We start from the raw sequence: 15,518 nt of genomic DNA, 5'->3' as shown, positions 1-15,518 counted from the left end.
CTATTTTCAACTATTTTGGCTGAATTATGGCCCTTTTTGGACTTGGGAATGGTACAATTTTCGTACAAGTCCAGTTTTGTCAAAACTATTTGCTATTTGACATGTGGCTTTGAAGCTTTGAACACTTGTTAATCGTCATGATTTCCATCTGTAGGCAAGAGTACATAACTCTGTCAACTATTTTGGCTGAATTATGGCCCTTTTTGGACTTGGAAATTGGTTCAGTTTTCGTACAAGTCAAAAGTTTTGTCAAAACTGTTTGACATGTGGCTTTAAAACTTTGACCACTTGTTTATCGTTATGATCTCCATCTGTAGGCAAGAGTACATAACTGTCAACTATTTTGACTGAATTATGGTCCTTTTTGAACTTGGAAATCGGTTAATTTTTTCATACCAGTCCATATTTTACCTAACCTGTTTGTCATATGGCTTTGAAACTTTGACCACTTGTTTACCATCATAGTCTACATATGTAGGCAAGACTACATAAGTAGGACAAGGACTTTAGCTCAGTTATGGTCCTTTTTATACACCTATCTCTGAAAGAGAGGGGCATATTATGTGAACACCCGTGGTGGGCGGGCTGCCATCGGCATCCAAAGTATGTCCACTCGTTAAGTCGAACAGTTTTCATCCGATCTTCACCAAACTTGATGACAACGTTTGTTGGCATAATATCTTGGCCAAGTTTGATAACCACCAAATTCGCCCCATGCACTCTTGGATTATGGCCCTTGAATTACTCGAAAAACTGCAAATTTAGCCTTGTCTGCCCTCTAAATTGAACAGTTTCCATTCGATCTTCAGCAGACTTGGTGGCAATGTTTATGGGCATAATATCTCTGCCAAGTTCGATAACCACCCAAATCGCCCCAGGCATTTATGGATTATGGCTCTTGAATTTTTGGGTTAAGAAGACATACAACATCAACATTATTACCTTTATAATATGTTACTGAATATTTAGACGGGTATATTTTGTGACAGTCTGGCACAGGGGTGTGGGAGACATATTGATTTACTCCTGTCTGTGTGTCTGTCTGTCATACAGGGTTCGCACAGGCCTTGAAAAGTCTTTGAATTTGGTTGCAACCTTGAAAAGTACTTGATATTAGTGTTGCCTTGAAAAAATGCAAAAAGGGTACTTGAATTTGACTGAAAGTCCTTGAATTTAGGCAAAGAGCCTTGAAAATCAATTAACAGTTTCTGTCTGTTGTCAAAATCGTATGTTATCGGTGTAAAAATGAATAAAAAACTTTTTTTTGGCAAATTTAAAATACGTTCGTGTAGGAGTACGAAAAGTCGCCGGTACGAGAGCATGTATCCGGTACGGTACGGGTTTTATACTAAATGTTTGTGTATGACGTCACTAGAAATTGTGAAAATGGCAGTGTCCATGGTTTTGTAGAAATGGGGAAAATCGGGAAGAAGTGTTCGTTCCAGCACAAGTGGGTAGGAAAGTATCAGTGGGTTAAATCCACGAATAACCCACACAAAGCCCGGTGCACGCTATGCATGAAAGATATTGACTTGACGCACATGGGTGTAAGTGCAATAACGTCGCATGCTAAGAGTGCAAAGCATAGGAAAAATGAAGAAGTGAGATCGTCGTTGGCATCGTGTGGGGTGGCATTCATTCGACAGGAAGGAGCTTTCAATGTAAAGAGCGAAACTAGTGCTGGCAGTAGCCGGGATATCAACAATAATACATAGTTATCGAATTTATGAAATACATTGTCATAATTGTATAATTTGAACTGGGTACGGATTAAAAAAAAAACCTTGAAAGTACAAATTTAACCTTGTAAAGTCCTTGAAAAGTCCTTGAATTTTGTTAAGAGAATTTTGTATGGACCATGGTCACAAATCTTGTCTGCTCTCAAGTCGAACATTTCTCATCCAATCTTCACCAAACTTGAACAAAATGTGTTTGCCAATAAGTCCTCAGCCAAGTTCGATAACTTGCCAAATCGGCCCAGGCACTTTGGAATTATGGCCCTTGAAATTTGTTTTTTTTTTTTATATAATCAAAGCACTGAAAGTCTGATCTGGGAGACATGCGCTTTTCTCAAAAGCAGATCTAGTTTGACATAGAAATTAATTAAGTTTCGCATACCATTCTGTATTTTGTTTAAACTGATACATTTATGGCTATGAAACTTGAACACTTGCTTACTATAATGGTCACACATTGCCATATAGTGCAAGACTTATCCAGATCCACTAATACAGGTAATTGTCTTATCTATTTTTCTTTTGTCTGAAATTCTCTGGTAATATTTTGACCCCATACTTCCATCAATTCTTTGAATAGTCGAGTGTGCTGTCAACAGACAGATCTTGTTGTCTTTGCTGATTATGTCTCCCGCATATAGTGGGGGAGACATTTTGATTCAGTACTGTCAGTCTGTCTGTCACAAAGTGTACACACAGCTTCTACGACACCACTGTAAGAATTTACACCAAACTTCACAAAGAGGGATCATTGCCAAGCATAGTTGTGCATATCATTGGCATTTTCTGGTTTGTTGATTTTCAGCGGAGTTACGGCCTTTGATTTATTAAAGTGTATTATCTTTTGGACTGATTTCCACCAAACCTTATAGGAGCTGTCAGTGCCAAGCCTCATTATGCATATTCTCACTTTCCAGTTCAGTGATTTTCAATGGAGTTATGGCCCTTGAGTTGTCATAATTTACCATGTCTGGGCAACTGCTGCTCTGGTGCCACCAGGAGGAATTACACCAATCTTCACAGAAATGATTATTGCACGTCATTGGCATGTTCCGGTTAGATGTTTTTTAGCAGAATTAATCCCTTGATTCTTCAAATTTTATTATCGTTCTAGCCTCATTTCTCATATAATAGGGTGGATTTCAACCAAACCTTTCAGGAATGATCATTGGTAATCTTAGAATGCATAGTATCAGCATCTTATGTTTCAGTGACTTTTAGGGAGTTTTAGCCCTTTTTTAGCTCACCTGTCACAAAGTGACAAGGTGAGCTTTTGTGATCGCGCGGTGTCCGTCGTCCGTCCGTCCGTGCGTGCGTCCGTAAACTTTTGCTTGTGACCACTCTAGAGGTCACATTTTTCATGGGATCTTTATGAAAGTTGGTCAGAATGTTCATCTTGATGATATCTAGGTCAAGTTCAAAACTGGGTCACGTGCCTTCAAAAACTAGGTCAGTAGGTCTAAAAATAGAAAAACCTTGTGACCTCTCTAGAGGCCATATATTTCAAAAGATCTTAATGAAAATTGGTCAGAATGTTCACCTTGATGATATCTAGGTCAAGTTCGAAACTGGGTCACGTGCCATCAAAAACTAGGTCAGTAGGTCTAAAAATAGAAAAACCTTGTGACCTCTCTAGAGGCCATATATTTCATAAGATCTTCATGAAAATTGGTCAGAATGTTCATCTTGATGATATCTAGGTCAAGTTCAAAACTGGGTCACGTGGCCTTAAAAACTAGGTCAGTAGGTCAAATAATAGAAAAACCTTGTGACCTCTCTAAAGGTCACATTTTTCATGGGATCTGTATGAAAGTTGGTCTGAATGTTCATCTTGATGATATGTAGGTCAAGTTCGAAACTGGGTCACGTGCGGTCAAAAACTAGGTCAGTTGGTCTAAAAATAGAAAAACCTTGTGACCTCTCTAGAGGCCATATATTTCATGAGATCTTCATGAAAATTGGTCAGAATGTTCACCTTGATGATATCTAGGTCAAGTTCGAAAGTGGGTCACGTGCCATCAAAAACTAGGTCAGTAGGTCAAATAATAGAAAAACCTTGTGACCTCTCTAGAGGCCATATTTTTCATGGGATCTGTATGAAAGTTGGTCTGAATGTTTATCTTGATGATATCTAGGTCAGTTTCGAAACTGGGTCACGTGCCATCAAAAACTAGGTCAGTAGGTCAAATAATGAAAAAACCTTGTGACCTCTCTAAAGGCCATATTTTTCATGGGAACTGTATGGAAGTTGGTCTGAATTTTCATCTTAATGATATCTAGGTCAAGTTCGAAACAGGGTCATGTGCGATCAAAAACTAGGTCAGTAGGTCTAAAAATAGAAAAACCTTGTGACCTCTCTAGAGGCCATACTTGTGAATGGATCTCCATAAAAATTGGTCAGAATGTTCACCTTGATGATATCTAGGTCAAGTTTGAAACTGGGTCACGTGCCTTAAAAAACTAGGTCAGATAATAAAAAAACGTTGTGACCTCTCTAGAGGCCATACTTTTCATGGGATCTGTATGAAAGTTGGTCTGAATGTTCATCTTGATGATATCTAGGTCTAGTTTGAAACTGGGTCAACTGCGGTCAAAAACTAGGTCATTAGGTCTAAAATTATTAAAATCTTTTGACCTCTCTAGAGGCCATATTTTTCAATGGATCTTCATGAAAATTGATCTGAATGTTCGCCTTGATGATATTTACATCAGTATCGAAACTGGGTCATGTGCGGTCAAAAACTAGGCCAGTAGGTATAAAAATAGAAAAACCTTGTGACCTCTCTAGAGGCCATATTTTTCATGAGATCTTCATGAAAATTAGTGAGAATGTTCACCTTGATGATATCTAGATAAAATTCAAAACAGGGTCACGTACCTTCGAAAACTAGGTCAATAGGTCAAATAATAGAAAAACCTTGTGACCTCTCTAGAGACCATATTTTTCAATGGATCTTCTTGAAAATTGGTCAGAATTTTTATCTTGATGATATCTAGGTCAGGTTCAAAACTGGGTCACATGAGCTCAAAAACTAGGTCACTATGTCAAATAATAGAAAAAACGATGTCATACTCAAAACTTGGTCATGTGGGAAGAGGTGAGCGATTCAGGACCATCATGGTCCTCTTGTTTTGTGAAGTTTTATGATATTTTGGCAACTTCTACTACATCATTGGGCAGATTTCCACCAAACCTTAAAGAAGTTGTCAGTGCCAAGCCTAGTTATGCATATCATCAGCATGGTCTGTTCAGTGATTTTCAGCAGAGTAATAGCTCTTGATTTGCCATATTTTACAGTGTTAGCGCTACTCACTGTATACAGACTGAATTTCACCAAACCTCACGAGTGATTGGTGTAAAGCATAAATGTGCATATTATTGTCATGGTTTGATTAAACTATTTTCTCTAAAGAACATCTTCACACAATTCTTTTAGTGCAGTTTCAGAATTAATTGCATAAGGAGTTTGGAAGGCACATTTTGGAGAGAAAAAAACACCCATAATTTTTAATTTTCCTTCAACCCTACTACCCATAATTATAAATTTTCTACTAATCCCCACCACCTATAACTATTACATGTTCCATGAATTTGCGAAACAGAAATGCATACACGGAGAGGTCAGTGGTAGTATTTACCATTTTCCTTCACCGGGAATGCTTCATTTCACTAGGAAAGTTTGCCGATAGTATAGAAAAATGTCTATACCCCACCCACCTGATTTACAATAAGCACCTTTCGTTTAGGCCACCCTTGAAAATATGTTCGCCTGACGCTTCAGACCCAGCACTTCAAGAAGTAGGTCGGTATTTTATTTTCTTGCCAGAATAAGTAAAAGAATTGTCATTATGAGCCTGTTAGAAATGTCAACATCCTTTTTTTTTTTTTATACGCCCATTTGAAAAACTGGACGTATTATGGGAACGCCCATGGCGGGCGGGCAGGCGGGCGGCGTCCACAGACTTTGTCCGGAGCATATCTTCTACATGCATGAAGGGATTTTGGTGAAACTTGGCACAGTTGTTCACCATCATGAGACAGAGTGTCATGCGCAAAAACCAGGTCCCTAGGTCTAAGGTCAAGGTCACACTTAGAGGTCAAAGGTCAAATTCAAGAATGACTTTGTCCGGAGCATATCTTCTTCATGCATGGAGGGATATTGATGAAAGTTGGCACAATTGTTCATCATCATGAGACGGAGTGTCATGTGCAAGAACCAGGTCCCTAGGTCTAAGGTCAAGGTCACACTTAGAGGTCAAAGGATACAAGAAAGAAAACTTTGTCCGGAGCATATCTTCTTCATGCATGGCGGGATTTTGATATAACTTGGCACAAATGTTCACCACCATGAGGCGGAGTGTCATGTGCAAGAACCAGGTCCCTAGGTCTAAGGTCAAGGTCACACTTAGAGGTCAACGGATACAAGAATGAAAACCTTGTCCGGAGCATTTCTTCTTCATGCATAGAGGGATTTTGATATAACTTTGCACAAATGTTCACCACCACGAGGCGGAGTGTCATGTGCAAGAACCAGGTCCCTAGGTCAAAGGTCAAGGTCACACTTAGAGGACAAAGGTTAGATACAAGAATGACTTCGTCCGAAGCATTTCTTCTTCATGCATGGAGATTGTCTTCCTTTAGTTGTTACTATAAATAAGTTATATTGTAACTTTTTTATAACTGACCGTAGCGAAAAAACAAGACCACTTTTCTGTGGTACAACATAGATGTTACTTTCAAATTTTAGGTGTTTTTTAATGTATCTCTACCTGGTAAGGAGTTTTTTTGTGGACTTAGAAAAACAAATGACTTACAATGATTACTAAACAACCACAAAATTAAAATTCCATTTGCAAATACAGGTGCTAGAGTAAAGAAATTTGCTGTGACGGGCGTATATTGTGACATTCTTGCACTCTTGGTTAATTGAACACATGAATGAAATATTAAGAACTTGAATGAAAAATATTATAAATTGAAACATTTCAGAGCCTGTCGTGCATGTACAGAAACAAAATAAATTCAAGCTCTGAAGTATGCATTTTCATTTGGTTACAGATGATTGGACATGCAGAGTAGATTACCCCTATTGATTTTAGGGTAACTCTATTAAAGGTCAAGGTCACAGCAGACAGAATATGGAAATCCATTTCCAGTCAATAACTTGAGAACAGATTTGACCTAGAACTTCCGAGCTTCATAGGGTGATAGAACTTACAGAGTAGATGACCCCTATTGTTTTTTAGGTCACTCCTTCAAAGGTCATTGTCATAGGGGCCATCTGTCTGCCACACTTTATTTTTTATTAATAACATGAGAACCATTTTACCTACAGCCTTCAAACTTCATACGGTGATAGGGCTTACAGAGAAGATGACCTCTATTAATTTTATGGTTACTAGGTCAAAGGTCAAGGTCACAGGGGCCTGAACATGGCAAACCATTTCTGATAAATAACTTCAGAACCACTTGATCCAGAATGTTGTAACTTCATAGGATGATTAAACATGTAGAGTAGATAACCCCTATTGCTTTTGGGGTCACATGATCAAAGTCAAGGCCTTAACATAGAATACCATTTCCAGTCAATAACTTAAGAACTACTTTACCCAGAATGTTGAAACTTACTAGGATGATTGGATATGCAGAGTAGATGACCCCTACTGATTTTGGGGTCACTCGATCAAAGGTCAAGGTCACAGGGCCAGAACATGGAAAACCGTTTCCAGTTCAAAACTTGAGAACCACTGGGCCCAGAATGTTGAAACTTAGTGGAATGATTAGACATGCCAAGTAGATGATCCCTATTGCAGCCAACCATCAGTATCTCTTTGACCTTTACTCCTGTCCTCTATTGACTTCTTGCCTATATGACTATGCATTGGGGGAGACATGCGCTTTTTAGCCCACCATCATCAGATGGTGGGCTATTAAAATCACTCTGCGTCTGTGGTCCGTCCGTCCGTTAACAATTTCTCGTTATCGCATCTCCTCAGAAACTACTGGGGGGATTTTGACCAAACTTTGTCAGAATGATGTATTGGTACCCTAGTTGTGTCCCCCTGAAAATCAGACTGGTTCAACAATTTATGAGTGAGTTATGGCCCTTTGTTTATTTCTATAATTTACATAGATTTATATAGGGAAAAACTTTGAAACCTTCTTGTCCAAAACCACAGAGCCTAGGGCTTTGATATTTGGTATGAAGCATCATCTAGTGGTCCTCTACCAAGATGATTCAAATTATTTCTCTGGGGTCAAATATGGCCCCGCCCCGGGGGTCACATGGTTTATATAGACTTATATAGGGAAAAACTTTGAATAACCTCTTGTCCAAAACCACAGGGCCTAGGGCTTTGATATTTTGTATGTGACATCATCTAGTGGTCTTCAACCAAGTTTGTTCAAATTATACCCCTAGGGTCAAATATGGCCCCGTCCTGGGGGTCATATGGTTTACATAGACTTATATAGGGAAAAACTTTGAAAATCTTCTTGTCCAAACCACAAAGCCTAGGGCTTTGATACTTGTAATGTAGCATCATCTAGTGGTTCTCTACCAATTTTGTTCAAATTATCCTCCTAGGGTTAAATATGGCCCCGCCCCGGGGGTCACATGGTTCATATAGACATATATAGGGAAAAGCTTTTAAAATGTTCTTGTCAGTAACTACAACATTCAAACTTGAACCACATGTATATTTTTGAGTGGCAAGATGAACCTTGACATGAGTTGACCTTGATTTTGACCTAGTGACCTACTTTCACATTTCTATAGCTACAGCCTTCAAATTTGGACCACATGCATAATTTTGTGCACTGGAAAAAACTTTGACCTTTATTTTGACCTACTTTCACATTTTTTAAGTTACAGGCATCAAATTTGGACCATATGCGTAGTTTCATGTTTCAAAATGAAATTTGACATTGATTTTGACCTAGTGACCTACTTTCACATTTCTCAAGCTACAGCCTTCAAATTTGGACTACATGCATAGTTTTGTGTACCGAAAAAAACTTTGACCTTGACATTGACCTAGTGACCTACTTTCACATTTTTGAAGGTACAGGCTTCAAATTTGGACTACATGCATAGTTTTGTATTCTGAAATAAAATTTGACCTTGATTTTGACCTAGTGACCTACTTTTACATTTCTCAAGCTACAGCCTTCAAATTTGGACCACTTGCATAGTTTTGTGTACTAAAATGACCTTTGACCTTTACATTGACCTAGTGACCTACTTTCACATTTTTAAGGTACAGGCTTCAGATTTGGACCACATGCATAGTTTTGTATTCCGAAATAAAATTTGACCTTGATTTTGACCTAGTGACCTACTTTTACATTTCTCAAGCTACAGCCTTCAAATTTGGACCACATGCATAGTTTTATGTACCGAAACAAACTTTGACCTTTACATTGACCTAGTGACCTACTTTCACATTTTTGAAGGTACAGGCTTCAAATTTGAACCACATGCATAGTTTTGTATTCCGAAGTAAAATTTGACCTTGATTTTGACCTAGTGACCTACTTTTACATTTCTCAAGCTACAGCCTTCAAATTTGGACCACTTGCATAGTTTTGTGTACCGAAATGAACTTTGACCTAAAGATTGACCTAGTGACCTACTTTCACATTTCTGTAGCTACAGGCTTCAAATTTAGGACCACATGCATAGTTTTGTGTACCGAAATAAGCTTTGACCTTGACATTGACCTAGTGACCTACTTTCACATTTTTGAAGGTACAGGCTTCAAATTTGGACCACTTGCATAGATTTGTGTTGTGTACGGAAATGAAATTTGACCTTGAGCTTGTCAATAAGTCTTGAAATTTGGAACACTCAAAAATGGCACATTGGTGGGCGCCAAGATCACTCTGTGATCTCTTGTCTACAAAAGCATCTTCTAGTTAGTCATCTATTTTTAGCCCACCATCATCAGATGGTGGGCTATTCAAATCACTCTGCGTCCGTGGTCCGTCGTCCTTCCCTCCGTCCGTCCTTCCGTCCGTTAACAATTTCTCGTTATCGCATCTCTTCAGAAACTACCTGGGGGATTTTGACCAAACTTTGTCAGAATGATGTAATGGTACCCTAGTTGTGTCCCCCTGAAAATCAGACTGGTTCAACAATTTTTTTAGTAAGTTATGGCCCTTTGTTTATTTCTATAATTTACATAGATTTATATAGGGAAAAACTTTGAAAATCTTCTTGTCCAAAACCACAGAGCCTAGGGCTTTGATATTTGGTATGAAGCATCATCTAGTGGTCCTCTACCAAGATGATTCAAAATATTTCCTTGGGGTCTAATATGGCCCCGCCCCGGGGGTCACATGGTTTATATAGACTTATATAGGGAAAAACTTTGAAAAACCTCTTGTTCAAAACCACAGGGCCTAGGGCTTTGATATTTTGTATATGACATCATCTAGTGGTCTTCTACTAAGATTGTTCAAATTATCCCCCTAGGGTCAAATATGGCTCCGCCCAGGGGGTCACATGGTTTACATAGACTTACATAGCGAAAAACGTTGAAAATCTTCTTGTCCAAACCACAAAGCCTAGGGCTTTGGCATTTGTAATGTAGCATCATCTAGTGGTTTCTCTACCAAGTTTGTTCAAATTATCCCCCTAGGGTCAAATATGGCCCCGCCCCGGGGGTCACATGGTTCATATAGACTTATATAGGGAAAAGATTTTAAAATCTTCTTGTCAATAACCTACAACATTCAAATTTGGACCACATGTATGGTTTTGAGTGGCAAGATGAACCTTGACATGAGTTGACCTTGATTTTGACCTAGTGACCTACTTTCACATTTCTGTAGCTACAGCCTTCAAATTTGGACCACTTGCATAGTTTTGTGCACTGAAAAAAACTTTGACCTTGACTTTGACCTAGTGACCTACTTTCACAGGCTTCAAATTTGGACCACATGCATAGTTTTGTGTTCTGAATTGGAATTTGACCTTGATTTTGACCTACTGACCTACTTTACATTTCTCAAGCTACAGCCTTCCAATTTGGACCACATGCATTGTTTTGTGTACCGAAACAAACTTTGACTTTTACATTGACCTAGTGACCTACTTTCACATTTTTGAAGGTACAGGCTTCAAATTTGGAACACATGCATAGTTATGTGTTCCGAAATAAAATTTGACCTTGATTTTGACCTAGTGACCTACTTCCACATTTTGAAGGTACAGGCTTTAAATTTGGACCACATGCATAAATTTGTGTTCTGAAGTGTAATTTGACCTTGATTTTGACCTAGTGACCTACTTTCACATTTCGTCCTTGAAATTGATCTAGTGACCTACTTTCACATTTCTCAAGCTACAGCTTTCGAATTTGGACCACATGCAAAGTGTTGTGTACGGAAATGAAATTTGACCTTGAGCTAGTCAGTAAGTCTTGAAATTTGGAACACTCAAAAATGGCACATTGGTGGGCGCCAAGATCACTCTGTGATCTCTTGTTAGAATAATGATATCACGCAGTACATGTTTTTAGTAAACATGTTTTAAAACATTTTTGTTAAATGGCTAAACGCGAAAATTACTCATTGTGATCTTTATGGCCACATTCTGTTAGACGAATAATGGAAATTATTAAGACAGGTGATGTTTGAGAAAAGATAAGAATTATTTCGCAAGTCACATTTTTTGGGCTACATCGTAAGATAAGTTTAAGAACAGTTTTCTTTTTATGATGATTTCTTTTAAGTGCAAAAATGCATTTATTTATGATAGTTCTGCCTAACATTTGCTTTAATCTTGTGGCAAAATATGATCTCAAACTAACAGAAGATAAGTTCACCTTGCAAATCAAATGAACATGTGGCTTTTGTTTTTTATCATGCGCAACATGAATCATGTAAGTATTTTAAAGAAATTAATGTTTGCAATCTTTACAGTTTAACTTTGCATTGACACATATCCTTATTGATTTTGGGGGTTTAGCTGTACAGTCACAATACATGTTGGGCCACATCTTTGCAAAGAAAACATGTGTAAAAACTGCAGTCATGTTTGTGTGCGGCATTAGTGATTTCCCTGATAATGCATATAACCAGAAGAACTGTCAGGAATATTATGATGTCGGTTTTCTTAGCGACTTAATGTTACGGAATCAGCTAATGCTCTGACAAATATATAGAAATACCTGTGTCAGATATGTCCTTTATATGGATGATGACGATATGTTACTGCTATGATATTTAATCATACAGAGGTGCCTCGTCGCCACCAGATAGTGAAATTTTTATTAGTCCCCTACTGGTTGAAAACCAGTTTCGGGGACTATAGGAATGCGCTTTTCCGTCATTCTGTCATTCCGTCATTCTGTCATTCCGTCCGTCCGCAGTTTCGTGTCCGGTCCATAACTCTTTTATCCATGAAGGGATTTTAATATTACTTGGCACAAATGTTCCCCATGATGAGACGACGTGTCATGCGCAAAACCCGGACCCCTAGCTTAAAGGTCAAGGTCACAGTTGGAGGTCAAAGGTCAACAGGGCTTTTTTCCTGTCCGGTCCATAACTCTCCCATTCATGAAGGGATTTTAATATCACATGGCACAATTGTACCTATAATAAGATGATGTGTCATGCACAACTTTCAGACCCTAGCTCAAAGGTCAAGGTCACACTTAGCAGTCAAATGTTAACATGGCATGAACAGGGTCTGTTTCGTGTCCGGTCCATAACTCTTTCATCCATGAAGGGATTTTAATATTACTTGGCAAAAATGTTCCCCATGATGAGACGATGTGTCATGCGCAAAACCCGCACCCCTAGCTCAAAGGTCAAGGTCACAATTTGAGGTCAAAGGTCAGCAGGGCTTTTTTCCTGTCCGGTCCATAACTCTCCCATCTATGAAGGGATTTTAATATCAGTTGGCATAATTGTACCTGATAATAAGACGATGTGTCATGCACAACTTTCAGACCCCTAGCTCAAAGGTCAAGGTCACACTTAGCAGTCAAATGTTAACATGGCATGAACAGGGTCTGTTTCCTGTCCGGTCTATAACTCTGTCATCCATGAAGGGATTTTGATATTACTTGGCACAAATGTTCCCCATTATGAGGCAACGTGTCATGCGCAAAACCCGGACCCCTAGCTCAAAGGTCAAGGTAACAATTGGAGGCCAAAGGTCAATAGGGTTTTTTTCCTGTCCAGTCCAGAACTTTGTCATCCATCAAAGGATTACAATATTACTTGGCATAAATGTTCCCCATGATGAGACGACATGTCATGTGCAACACCCAGAACCCTAGCTTAAAGGTCAAGGTCACACTTTGAGATCAAAGGTCAATAGGATTTTTTTCACGTCCGGTCTATAACTTTGTCATGCAAAACAGGATTTAAATATCAGTTGGCACAAACATTTCCCTGGATGAGACAACATGTTGTGCGCAAAGCCCCGGCTCTAGGTCTTAGGTCAAGGTCATACTTAGAGGTCAAAGGTCAAATTCAAGAATGACTTTGTCTGGAGCATTTCTTCTTTATGCATTGAGGGATTGTAATGTAACTTGGCACAAATGTTCACCACCATGAGACGAATTGTCGCAAGCCAGAACCAGGTCCCTAGGTCTAAGGTCAAGGTCATACTTAGAGGTTAAAGATCAAATTCAAGAATGAGTTTGTCCGGAGCATTTCTTCTTCATGCATGGAGGGATTTTGATGTAACTTGGTAGAAATGTTCACCACTATGAGGCACACTTTTTTTAGAATTATGTCCCTTTGTTGTTACTATAAATAGATTATATTGTAACTTTTTTATTACTGGCCGTAGGGAAAAATTGAGACCACTTTTCTGTGGTACAACATGCACGGTACATCCGAATTTTAGGTGTATTTTGATCTATCTCTACCTGGTAAAGAGTTTCTTGTGGACTTAAATTTTATAGATTTTTTTTTTTTTTTTTTTAATTTTTTTTTAGGGTTTATTTCACTTTGTTGTTACTATAAATAACTTTTATGATAACTTTTTGTATAATCGACCAAAAAAGATCCAATTGAAAACAACTGTACGTTTTTATGTATGCAAATTTTAATCCAAGTGCTTTGTTATATTATATTGTATATACAGCACAATATTGTTTATACGTCATTGACAGTAATCAGTTCATTATGTTATACTGCAGTAGAGAAAATTAGATGCCTTCCAGTAGGGGACTTTGTATTGCATGGCAGTACTTCATTCACTTGTTTTATTTTTAGCTCGCCTGTCACGAAGTGAAAAGATGAGCTATTGTGACCGCTTGATGTCCGTCGTGCGTCAACAATTTCTAAAAAAAAATCTTCTTCTTGAAAACCACTGGGCAGAATCACACCAAACTTCACAGGAATGATCCTTGGGTGGCCCCCTTTCAAAATTGTTCAAAGAAGTGAATTCCATGCAGAACTCTGGTTGCCATGGCAACCGAAAGGAAAAACTTCAAAAATCTTCTTGTCCAAAACCACAGGGCCTGGGGCTTTGATATCTGGTGTGTAGCATCATCTAGTGGTCCTCTACCAAAATTGTTCAAATTATCCCCCTAGGGTCAAATACGGCCCTGCCCCGGGGGTCACATGGTTTATATAGACTTATATAGGGAAAACTTTGAAAATCTTCTTGTAGAAAACCACATGGCCTAGGGCTTTGATATTTGGTATGTAGCATCATCTAGTGGTCCTCTACCAAGATTGTTGAAATTATCCCCCTAGGGTCAAATATGGCCTTGCCCCGGGGGTCACATGGTTTATATAGGCTTATATAGGGAAAAGTTTGAAAATCTTGTACAAAACCACATGGCCAAGGGCATTGATATTTGATATGTAGCATCATCTAGTGGTCCCCTACCGATTGTTCAAATTATCCCCCTAGGGTCAAATGTGCCCTGCCCCGGGGGTCCCAAGTTTTACATAGACTTATATAGGAAAAAAAGTTTTAAAATCTTCTTGTCTGAAACCACAACACTTAGACCTTTGATATTTGGTTTGTAGCATTGTCTTATGGTCTGAAACCAAAATTGTTCAAATTGTACCCCTTTGGTGAAAAGAGGCCCTGCCCTGGGAGTCCCAAGTTTTATTAGCTCACCTGTCACAAAGTGACAAGGTGAGCTTTTGTGATCACGCGGTGTCCGTCCGTGCGTCCGTAAACTTTTGCTTGTGACCACTCTAGAGGTCACATTTTTCATGGGATCTTTATGAAAGTTGGTCAGAATGTTCATCTTGATGATATCTAGGTCAAGTTCGAAACTGGGTCACGTGCCTTCAAAAACTAGGTCAGTAGGTCTAAAAATAGAAAAACCTTGTGACCTCTCTAGAGGCCATATATTTCATAAGATCTTCATGAAATTGGTCAGAATGTTCACCTTGATGATATCTAGGTCAAGTTCGAAACTGGGTCACGTGGGGTTTAAAAACTAGGTCATGTAGGGCTAAAAATAGAAAAACCTTGTGACCTCTCTAGAGGCCATATTTTTCATGAGATCTTCATGAATATTGGTCCAGAATGTTTACCTTATGATATCTAGGTCAAGTTTGAAACTGGGTCATGTAGGGTCAAAAACTAGGTCATTAGGTCTAAAAATAGAAAAACCTTGTGACCTCTCTAGAGGCCATATTTCTCAATGGATCTTCATGAAAATTGGCCAGAATGTTCACCTTGATGATATCTAGGTCAAGTTCGAAACTGGGTCACGAGGGGTTAAAAACTAGGTCAGTAGATCTAAAAATAGAAAAACCTTGTGACCTCTCTAGAGGCCATATTTTTCATGAGA

General features: G+C 38.7%; 1 protein-coding gene across 1 annotated transcript in view; it reads left to right on the top strand.

Annotated features, from left to right (window-relative positions):
- LOC123533211 (ATPase MORC2A-like) overlaps positions 1-15,518 on the top strand; it is a 361,550-nt gene that overhangs the window by 145,094 nt on the left and 200,938 nt on the right.

The sequence above is a fragment of the Mercenaria mercenaria genome, chromosome 12 (assembly GCF_021730395.1).
Source record: "Mercenaria mercenaria strain notata chromosome 12, MADL_Memer_1, whole genome shotgun sequence".
NCBI classification, from domain to species: Eukaryota; Metazoa; Mollusca; class Bivalvia; order Venerida; family Veneridae; genus Mercenaria; species Mercenaria mercenaria.
Note: the sequence above shows the minus strand (reverse complement) of the source record. Positions and strands in the feature narration are given on the sequence as shown.